Raw genomic sequence first — 10121 nt, forward strand, 5'->3', positions numbered from 1 at the left:
GCATTGGCATTCACAAAAACCAGGTTCTTCTCCCAGGGGGTGGTCAGGCACTGAACAGACTCCCCAGGGCAGTGCCATGATCCCAAGGCTGACAGAGCTCAAGAAGCTTTGGGACAGCACTCTCAGGCACAGGGTGGGATTGTTGGGGTGTCTRCAGGGCCAGGAGCTGGATTTGATGATCCTTGAATGTCCCTTCCAGCTCAGCATATTCTGTGATTCCRTGATTTATTATTTTCACCATGGTTTTTTATCTCCTTCCTGGCTGAGGGTTCCTCTCTGTCTCTCCTGGGCTTGCTTCCAGGGAAGCAGGGCATCCCTCCCAAGAGCATCCTGTCTCTCTCACTGCCACCCCAGCTCATTCTTGCAGAAGCTAGGACAGCTTTAACGAATGTGTCTGTCTACTGAGACYTCTCTTGCACCAATTCCCAGCAGGGTTGAACATCCTGAGGACCTGCAGAGCCAGGATCAGGGGCAGGCGGTGTCAGACACCCTGTGCCCACCACCCTTATGGCTTCAGCCCCCTGGCAGGGCTCAGGATGGCTCTGGGGTCTGGGAAAGGGCAGGGCTGCCCAGCAGTGCCCCCACAGTCCCATTCTGCAGCACTGATCAAAGAGACCCCATAATATCCCTGTCAATATCTGGTTCCAGGGAAAACCCACAACTGCCTGGGCAGCACACCTGGAGCAAACCAGGGAGCCCCCAGRAAAGCTCAGATGCACCAGACACCCCCAAAACTGAAGCCCCTGTGGGCAGGTCCTGCAKGACAGCAGMCTGGAGCCCCAGAAYYGCCCCGTGGCTTCGCTGCCCAGACYGGGGGAGGTGACTGCCCCAGGAGGAAATGGGACCARAACAGAGAGTGATGGGGCAAGGACAAGGCACTGTCAAAAGAGACAGTAATTAGTGCTAATTGCAAATAATCAGCCAAACCTAAGAGCACGAGGGAASCCAGTCCTGGCACAGGCAATGGCCCTGGCTGGAGTGAGGAGGGCACGTGGCTGGCAGGTGGTGATGGGAGAGCCCCCCAGATGGGACCCCATCGCCTCCCCCACCATCACTCCCCATGTCCCACCAGTCAGAAGTGCCCCCGTGCTGCAGCACACRCGTGGCCCCTCAGACTGCTCTCCCATGTCCCCTGGAAGCCATTCCCAAGCACACAGGGTTCATATTACTCGTTTTGGGCAATCCTGCTGCCAAGCCCAGGATGGGCCTCTGGCGGCTCCAAAGGCAGGAGAATCACCGGGATGGTCCCAGGAGATGCCACATCACAAAGCAAGCCTTGCTCCTGCCCTCCTGGCAGCCTGGGCCCACCCAGGTGAGGTTCTCAGGGCACAGGGATGCTCCTGAGAGGCCTTGGGGCCCCTCTTCTCCCTGCAGGGTTAAACCCATTTTCTCTAGATATTTGCAGGGGTCACTAACATTACCAACACAGCGCAAGCTTTCTGTTGTCTGCCCTCAGCTTTTCCTCTCTAGGAAAGGAGGCCACCCTCCTTCAGTTCTCCATCACCCACATTTGTAACACCCCCAGCTTTCGCTGCTTTGGCCCCAGGACCCTCATGAAGCTCTTTGTGCTCAGGGCAGATCTCCAAGCAGGGCACCAAGACCTGTAGCTGCACCGTGACCATGRATAAGCCCCCACATCCCACATCCTACCCTGAGCCCCAGGGTGCCTCTCTGAGGTGATGCACAGGTTGCTGGGGCTTGCTCTCAACACCAGGATGGAAGCTATTCTCCTCCATCCTCATAAAGTGATTCTTTATGTTCATTACCTGCTGTCCTCACCCCTGCAGCCTTTATTTGGCACACACCCAAATCCTACACGGTTCCTTCCTTACCATCCCCTGCAAGTTTTCCCAGAAGACAGATAATACTTCTGTCTGTGCCCAGTTTCTGGAATGCAAAGCAGGGCACAGATGCACCAGGTGAGCACCATGGCAGATGCTGAGCCAGGATCCCTGCCAGGGCTGTGACTCTTGTCCCAGCACTTGCAATGAGGAGCAGACAGGACAAAGCTGCAGCGAGCAGGACGGAGTGTGAGCAGCGTTCTTTGCGCTGTGCCAGGGCCTGTGGTACCGCAGGGGTCAGGGGATGGTGGGGCACTGCTCACCTCGCCGGACCAGGCAGGGTGGAGACCCCTTGGCAGACCTCTCTGACGGGGTCTGAAAGAAAAGTTCAATCCTCTGTGTCCTGCTAGTAAACTCCCATTCATGCATGACTTCTCAAATGCCTTTTGAGTGCTTTCCTTTGCTTTCTGTGCCAGCAATGACTCAGGCTTAGATGTGCATTGTCAGGCAATCCGGAGCTGGCGTCTCGCTAGGAAACACCATTTGTTCAGCAAGAGCAATATTTAAGTGCCCTCTGGTGGTAACTCCCTGTGCCGTTGCTGGGATTTCCTCCTCTCCCTCCTGCTCAAATTCCCCGGGGATCTTCCCTGGGGTATCTGTGCGGGTGGCAGGACAGTCCCCGCTCTGCCATCCCCGCTCACTCGCAGGCGTTTCCCATCCCGCCTCATGCCAGGTTCTGCAGCAGAATCCTCAGCGTGTCCCTGATTCCATCCCTGCTGCAGGCCAGGACAGCCCTGGAGCCGAGCACTTGGCCTAGTTTGCTGCCCACGTGTCCTCTCATCCGTCCTCCCGGCCCTCCAGCAGCAGAACTCGCTCKGCTGAGGATGCTCGGAGTGGGCACTGCCACAGTCCCTGTCCTYCCCCAGCAGCGCCTGTATTTCAGCCAATTTCAGTAAAAATTTCTGTGAGACATTATCAGGGTGATTGGGCTCCCCTGTGCTGCAGAAGGGGTGTCCAGGCAGGAGAACGACCCCTAAAGCTGCTCCCCCATTTCGGAGAGGCTGCAGTGACAGTTCAGCCGAGGTACGAGCCCCCAGAGGCACCGCTTTTATAACACTGCTTTTCCTGAAACTCCTTCTGCAACTCCCTGCTCTATTTAATTGCTATAAAATACCTTACAGTGCCAGGATGYTTTCCTTAGAAAAAAAGCATCAGAAATAGCCGCACAGTAGCTTTAACTGCTGGTGGGGAGAAGGGGGATATGACAGAAAATATGTGCCATGCCCACAGCTGGATCAARATCCAGTCTGGGCATTTCCTTAAACGCGAATTTTTAACCACGGGGCTGTGCCACCCAGCTCCCCTGGCACTGAATCCGCACTGAATCYGCACTGACTCTTCCTGCTCTGCTCCACAAGCGGGGCAGGAACAGGAAATGCAAAGCAAAAGTGAGGCTAAGGGGGCACACGGCCCCGTTCTGGGAGCCTGCGGAGCCCGGGCAGGTGTTGGAGGTGTTCTGGTGGGATACAGTTCCCCAGGATGCTGCCCCAGGGCAGGGGGCACGGAGGGGCTGCAGCCACGCACAGTGACCTCCAGCCCCGTCACTCAGRCCCACTGTGGGCTGCACACCTTTGAACTGCCCAGCCCAAGCCCCAGGGCACATCCCTCCCCTCCCACAGCAATCCCTGCAGGAATGGCTCTCCCCTCCCCAGCKCARCCCCMTAGGTGGCRGTGGCCGCTCAGGAAGGCACAGMGCTGTCACCTGCGGGTCACACACTGCTGCGGGGCGGTCTGGCAGCAATAGGGGAGTGACCCTTCCTGTCTGCCTCTGCTCTGCCAGGAGCTTTCATTCTGCAGGGAGGAATTGGCTGCCTGAGAGCTCATAAATTAGGGGCAAGGCTGACAATGCTTCATTTCTGTGTGCGCTGCTCCTGGCACTCGAATGAGATGCTCACATGAAATGTGTGTGTTTGTGTGAAGTACAAGCCCGAAGCTGACCTCTAATTTGTCTTTCAGCCAGCTCAACAAACTCTCTGTGTCCCACAGGAGCAGCTCAGCTCACAGCAGCTCTGAAAATTCAAAGGAGCTGTGTAGCTGTTTAAATATAGGCTAAAGCAGTTGTTTAAGTACTTACCAATTCTTCTGGCCCAAGTAATAAATCAGCTTATTCAGCAAAATGTGCTGTGCTTACCCTGCTCTTCCCTGGCTGGGCTCAGTCTCACTGGTCACTGTCCAGTGTCAGCCAGGTGATGGAGACAGGACACCCCTTGGTGCCTGCATGGTGAATGCTCGCAGTGTGACAGAAGAAACACATGTGTGTTCTGGCTCAGCCCCAAAATCAGCACATTGAGCAGCTCTGGGACTSTGCCCCCTCCAGGGACAGGTGGATCCTCTGCAGGTTGTCTGTCCTTTATACAGACATCTGGCAGCAGCTGCTCCAGCCCACCTGGTCCCACCTGCCCCAAAGCTCACCGGGCATTTCTGTGCCAGGTCACAGAATCACGCACCCACACACAGGGTGGGTTTCATGGACATTTGTAGCCACCTGGGCTGACCCCCATTCAACCCTGAGAGCCCCTTGACCATGACTTTGTCCAGGTGGCTTTGAATAACTCCRGGRATGGAGACTCCACAACTCCTGGGTGACCTGTGCCAGTTCTCAGTCATCCTAACAGGGAAAAAGTTTTTAGTACTTAGARGGATCCTCCAGTGTTTCCATTTGTGCCCATTGCCTCTTGTTCTACAGGGCTCCACTRATAAAATCCTGGATCCTTCCTCCTTCCACCCTCCCTTCAGGTATTTATTGACATGGGTAAAGTCCCCCTGAGCCTGTCCTCCAAGCTGGACAGCCCCAGCTTTCTCACGGGACATGCTGCAGTCCTTTCACCTTCTCTGTGGCTCTCCTCTGAGCTCTCTCCAGTTTGTCCATGCTTCTCTAGCACTGGACACAATATTCCAGGTGTGGTCTTCCACATGGGGAATCACACACTGATGATTTTCTTGCTGTTTATGTACCTGGAAATTATATCCAGGATTAGCTGTTCCCATTCCAGGGGTGGAGGAGAGGCAGACCAGCCTGTAGTTTCCTGGATCCTTCTTCCTGCCCCTTTTAAAGACAGGAGTGACCTTTGCTTCCCTGCAGGCTTTGGGTGCTTCTCTGCCTTCTCAGTGGGACTCTTACAGCAGACCCATAACGAGGCCAAAGTCTGCTCTCACCAAGTCCAGGGTTGTGCTCTTGCTTTTCACCCTCTTTCCCTTCAGGATTCTCAAGTCTCCAGTTCCTGTCTCACCCAAGACCTTCAGGATCAGGCACCTGGCACTCCAGTCTCCAGCAGCACTCAGCAGCCACACAGGCTCTTTTTACCCCAAAATCTGTCTGCCCAGCTACAGACCCTCTGTGTTTTCACTCCTGGAGCCAAATGGCAGCTGTTTGCAGAGTCTCACCCTGTGCTGACCAGGACTGCCTTCCCTTGCTCCCAAGCTGAAGAGACCAAGCATCTTTGCCTTGCTGCCCAAGAAGCCAGGATGGGGTCCAGCACCCCAGTGAGCCCTGGGACAGGAAGGACCAATGACATCTTGGGCTGACAGCAGTGCAGCCGTGCCTGATGGCTGCTATTGGACACAGGAAAATGGCACGTGGGCTGCTGGCTCCCTCATGGCATTGTGTCCTGTCGCTTTGGGGACGGTGACAGCGCAGGAGAGTGGTCACAGAGAGCAAGCAGGGTTCTGCTTCCCAACAGCAGCAGCAGGATCTGTCTGCTCTCCACYTTGGAACATCTCTGTATTTTCATTAAAATAATTAAAAACATGTAAATCCAAGCAGATGAGGGCTGTTCAGAGCCTGCAGGTGAGAGCTGGCTGATGCCTGCTGCCGGCCTGGGCAGGGTGAGGAGCAGCTCTCCTGTGCCCTGGTGCTGGGGTGGGGGCACAGCTGTGTCTCTGCTCTGGGTGGAGGTGATGATGTGAATCCCCCAGGCTGTCTCTGCTCTGGGTGGTGGTGATGATGTGAATCCCCCAGGCTGTGTCTCTGCTCTGGGTGGAGGTGATGATGTGAATCCCCCAGGCTGTGTCTCTGCTCTGGGTGGAGGTGATGATGTGAATCCCCCATCCCTGGTGTTGCAGAGTCTCTTGTGCAGTTGCTGACCTCGGAATGAAGCTGAGCCCGATGGACGCCCATGGAGTCACCGTGCCCAAGCCCTGCTGAGCCCCGTGGGAGCTGCTGGCCTTTCCTCCTGGAGCTGGRGCTGCAGAAACAGGGGACAGCAGTCAGAAGTGTCACTGATACTGGACTGACTGGAGGGCTGTGGTCAGCCTCTCCCCAGGACTCCTGATAGAAGTGCAAGGCCACCAAGATTATATATCTGATTATATATATGATTATATGTCTGATTATAGATCTGATTATATGTCTGATTATATATCTGGTTATAGATCTGATTATAGATCTGCCTGTTCCCAGTGGAGCTTTGCTCAGTGCTTTACACCCCTGCTCACTGCAAAGCAGTCTGTACCTCTCTGGAAAGATAAAATAAAGCTACTGGGACACAAGCAAAGGATTGACTTTTGCTTTCCAGGACTCCAGCAATCCAAGGGTGATGCATTTTCCTTGTTTGCTGCGCTCTGCTGATGTTCTCTCAAGCAAGGTGCTGCAAGCTGAGGAGGGGACACTCGTGGGACCCCTGTCCCTGCCAGGGCCTCCTTCCCTGTGTGCCCTTTCTGCCCAGAGCACCTGCATCACCTTGGGCTCCGTGTCAGGGCACAGCTCCACTGTCCCACATCCCTGGGTTTTGCTGTGGTTTCCTCTGCCCCTCCCAAGGCACCTATGCTATCTCTGTAAAAATCAATGCTGTTTTTCCTTCCTCCCTTCATTATTAAACTCATTMTTTGTATCAGCTACCGCWTCTTCCAGTTCCATGTATTTTTCARTGTGGAGCAATGGCTCATAAACCACTCCAAGGAGCCATTGTAATTCCAGGGAAATGCAATGCTCCTGGAAAGGAGCTTGTAAACCCACTKTTATTTTCTTTCCTAATTGCAATTTCAGTGACTCATCCCTGATGCCACACTGCAGTGCACAGCCATTGTGTGGAATTTTACCCAATCTTGAGCAGTCACAATTCACTGTTCAAGTTTTCAGGCCACCCAAGCCATTAGGAAAAGAAATGTAAAATAAAAACCTGCTGGTACAGTTGGCTGGCAGAGCAGCACAGCCYCTCGGGACAGCAGCAGAAGAGAAAGGCATTCAGTGCTCTCCAAAGCTGCTGTGGCCAATGTGGCTGAGCTGGTGTGAGCTGCTGCCTGAGCGTGTGCTCTYTGAACAAGAGCTGATTCTCTCCTTTTCCCTTTCCCATCCCCTTCTTCTTCCCAGCTCTATCTCAGCCCCATTCCTCAGCCCTATAAAGCTATAGCCTCTATCTCAACCCTATTGTTTCCCCTTCCCACCTCTATCCCTTTCCTCCCCTTGCTGATCCCACTCCCCATTTCAATCTCATCTCTTTCCTCCCCATCTAACCCCTCCTCAATCCCCATCCCATCCCTTTCATCCCCACCCCATTCCCATCCMACTCCACTMTTTTCACATMCTCATCYCTATCCCTAACCCCATACCCATTCTGTTCCTATCTCATCCCCGTTCCCATCCCATCCTACCCCAATGTTCCTGTTTGTACAGARTCCCCAGAGCCTCCCCCAGTCTCCTCACAACTCTCCACTCTGCAGGGAGGGGTTTCTGGGCACATCTCCTGGGCTGATGGTGGTGCTGGGCAGTTCCTGCAGGAGAGCAGAGATGCTCTGGGATATGGACCAGGGCTCAGCCTTCATGTCTGTCAAAAGCTTCCCCGGCAGCTCTTGGCCCTGGCCCTGCACAGGCTGTGGGTTCAACATTCAAGATCCTGTTGGTACAAGGATCCACARTCCTGGGGTTCCTCAGGCCATTCCCCAGCCTTTTTCCCTTTCTCCCAGCTGCGGTAGAAAGGYGCTGACTTTGGCCCTGAGTTTAGCAGGACAGCACTGGGACTGCCCTRCCACTCCAATGGCCAAACTCAGTTCCAGGGCACCAAAGCCTTTTGTCAACCAGCACAACTTCCAGGGAAGAGCTGACTGTGTCTGTCCCCTCCATACCAAGGGAGCTGCTGCCTGCCATCGTGGCAGGCTCTGCCCTCGGCTCCTGCCAGCTCCTGCATGGCTGAGCCATCCTTGCTGAGCAAACTGAACTCCATTGGGCTTCCAGAGTCAGGCAGCWGGGGCTCGGTGGGGCTGGGGCAGCTGGAGAGGAGCCTCCCCTCCCCTGAGCCTCCCTACAGGACACAGAGCCCTGCAGGACATCTCCAAAGCCCACACTGGACACTCAGACCTTTGGCCACAGCACGATGTTAGCAAGGAGACAATTGTGCAGCTCAGGTTCTCATCAGGGTCAGCGTCATTTGGGATGAAATTGAGTGAGCTGAGGCCTCACTGTCACCTTCCAATACCTAAGGGGACTTATAAAAAAGGGGGAGAGGGACTTTGTACACAGGCACATAATGACAGGACATGGGAGAATGACTTTAAACTGAGGGGAGTGATTTAGATTAGATATTGGGAAAAAATTCTGCCCTGTGAGGGTGGTGAGGCCCAGAGAAGCTGTGGAAATGTTTGAGGTCCCAACCCTGGAAGTGTTTGAGGTCACATTGGACAGGGCTTGGACAGCCTGGGATAGTGGAAGGTGTTCCTGTCATGGCAGCGGGGTGGAACTGGATGAGCTTTAATGCTGCTTTCAATGCAAACCATTCCACGATTCTGTGATCATTTCAGTTCTGTGATGCCATTTCAGGGAGGTGTTCCCTGGCTTTGCCACAGGGTGGGTTGGAGATTGGAGCGTTTGRGAACCAAGCTGGCAAACTGTGCCAGTGTCTGTGGGGCAGGACAAGAGGGAGTAAAGGAGCCTCCTGAGCCAGTCTTTGGGCACTGTGGCCAAAATTGGGGTCACAGGACCCGGCCCCAGGCTCACCACCCCTCGCATTGCAGTGCTGTAGGGGCAAGCAGAGCTGGCTCTGCTCCTGGAGGAGCTGAGGATGGGAAGGGAGTCCTTGCTGGCAGAGCAATGCACAGCCACAAACTCCCTGCTGTTCACCCCCTGGAAACTGCAGCCCAGAGGAGAGTTGAGGGTGAGTTTGGAGCAGAGCAGGTGAAGGGGAGCCCARCCTGCAGCCCTGCCCCACAGAAGGYTCCAGAASAGCWGWGAGCAGAGCTCAGGGCAGGRCAGGCTGCAGGAACAACCCGGGCACTGTGAATATTCATAGCTGTGTCATTAGAGGGTGCCAGTGCATTGCTGCACAACAGGCCTGTCCCTCACCTGTCCCAGCCCGGGCACAGGGCTCCTGCAGCTGTGGGSTGCTCTCAGGGCTGCACACCCAAAATCTTTCTTGGGAACTTTATACTCCAGAGCCCGCCCGGCTGTGGAGCCACAGGACTGGAGCAGCAAATGCAAAGCTCAGCTGCTGCTCACAACACACCTGGAGTGATTTCAGCCCTCACCTCTCTCCCTCCCTCCATCACCTTTCTGTGCCTGTGTCCTGGCAGCAGGAGGTTTCTCCAGAGCTGTGTGGCAGCACAGCAGAAATGCTGTTCCCCCACAAAAGGGGAATTCAAGCACAGAAGCTGCCRTGCCCTGTCCTTCCAGCTGAAATGACCTGGGTGCTGTTGCTGGGAGGTGGAGAGCCAGTGCTGGAAACAAACCCAAACACCCACAAAGACAGAGGGGAAATTTTCCTGTGCCCTCGAGCTGCTGAATTGCTGCTGAGGCATCTGGAAATAAGGTCAGCCTGCAGCAATGGGGGCTGGCTGGGAAGGGGCTGGCACAGCCCCTGATCACAGAGAGAGATCCTACAGGCTGTCCCRTGGGAGATACAGCACAGGAATGGGATTCACAGCGCAAGGGAAGGGCCCTGCCAGCAGCCAGGGTACAATTCCACAAGGATCTGATTTCAGCAGGTCCCATGGGGCAGGGTGGCCATGGGCAGCCCCGGGAGAAGGGCTGCAGGCGGATCATGTGGGTGCCCTGTGCAGTTTGGGATTGGAGTCCAAATCCCGTGGTTAATGACACAGGGAGCTTCCAASCCCAGTCACAGGGCTCGAGGTAACTCACACATGCAGTGGGACAGAGGAGGAYTGTTCTCCAGGTATGTGCCATGCCCAGCTCCTCCAGGACCAGGGCCAAAACCCAGAATCATTCCAGCAAAACCCTGAACAAAATTAAGGCGCAAAGAGAATTGCTGTGGAACATCCCAGCAATGGTGGAGAATCCCCCCTGCAGAACTGGGGGTGTCCCAGGGAACCCCAGCTCAGGATTTCCTCTGAGCA

The sequence above is a fragment of the Malurus melanocephalus genome, unplaced genomic scaffold (assembly GCF_030028575.1).
Source record: "Malurus melanocephalus ecotype Western Australia unplaced genomic scaffold, MMel_1.1 scaffold_321, whole genome shotgun sequence".
NCBI lineage: Eukaryota > Metazoa > Chordata > Aves > Passeriformes > Maluridae > Malurus > Malurus melanocephalus.